We start from the raw sequence: 554 nt of genomic DNA, 5'->3' as shown, positions 1-554 counted from the left end.
GCCATGATTCAACGCCATCGCCAACTTCTCCAGACGCCTGCAATTCAAGATCCGGCACCTGGCTTCACGCAAGACGTACTCGAGGAGGTTAGTAAGTTGGGCAAACAATCGGAATTCATGTACGTTCACCCTTCTTCGAACCGCATAGTCGCATCTACCGCGGCGCACACTCGTCGTTTATTGAGTTCGCTAGCTTGATCTTCTTCGAGGCGCCCAACCCATGCGTAAACGATAACGATGGCCCGGTTTGAACAGGCATCCTCAAGGCCGAAGCCTTGCGCTCTTCCAGTTGAGCTACACCGTTGGAGGGGAGGGGAGAGGGGGGGCACTCGGTTCGACAGATCTGGGTAGTAGCGAGGAAAAATGTAAGACTGACGGCCAACGCCCATTGTCCGCGACGGCGTGATTGAATGTAGGAGGCTGCTCACTACTAGTTTTCTTTGTTCATCTTACACACAAGTGGCGCATTTTTACTGGCAGATAAGTAACCAAAAGGCAGTGGTAGCTGTGACGACTGATTGTCGCTTGTTTTTAATAACCGGGCAGTGGCAAAT

The 554-nt window shown here is 52.0% G+C and overlaps 1 pseudogene across 1 annotated transcript; it reads right to left on the bottom strand.

Moving 5' to 3' along the window:
• Positions 1-232: 232 nt before the first annotated feature.
• On the bottom strand, positions 233-304 carry PPTG_20595 (annotated as a pseudogene). Its single transcript has one exon. The product of its transcript is annotated as a tRNA-OTHER (tRNA).
• Between the last annotated feature and the right edge of the window lie 250 nt (positions 305-554).

The sequence above is a fragment of the Phytophthora parasitica genome, assembly GCF_000247585.1.
Source record: "Phytophthora parasitica INRA-310 unplaced genomic scaffold supercont2.106, whole genome shotgun sequence".
Classification (NCBI taxonomy): Eukaryota; Oomycota; class Peronosporomycetes; order Peronosporales; family Peronosporaceae; genus Phytophthora; species Phytophthora nicotianae.
This window is presented reverse-complemented; position numbering and strand designations above follow the sequence as displayed.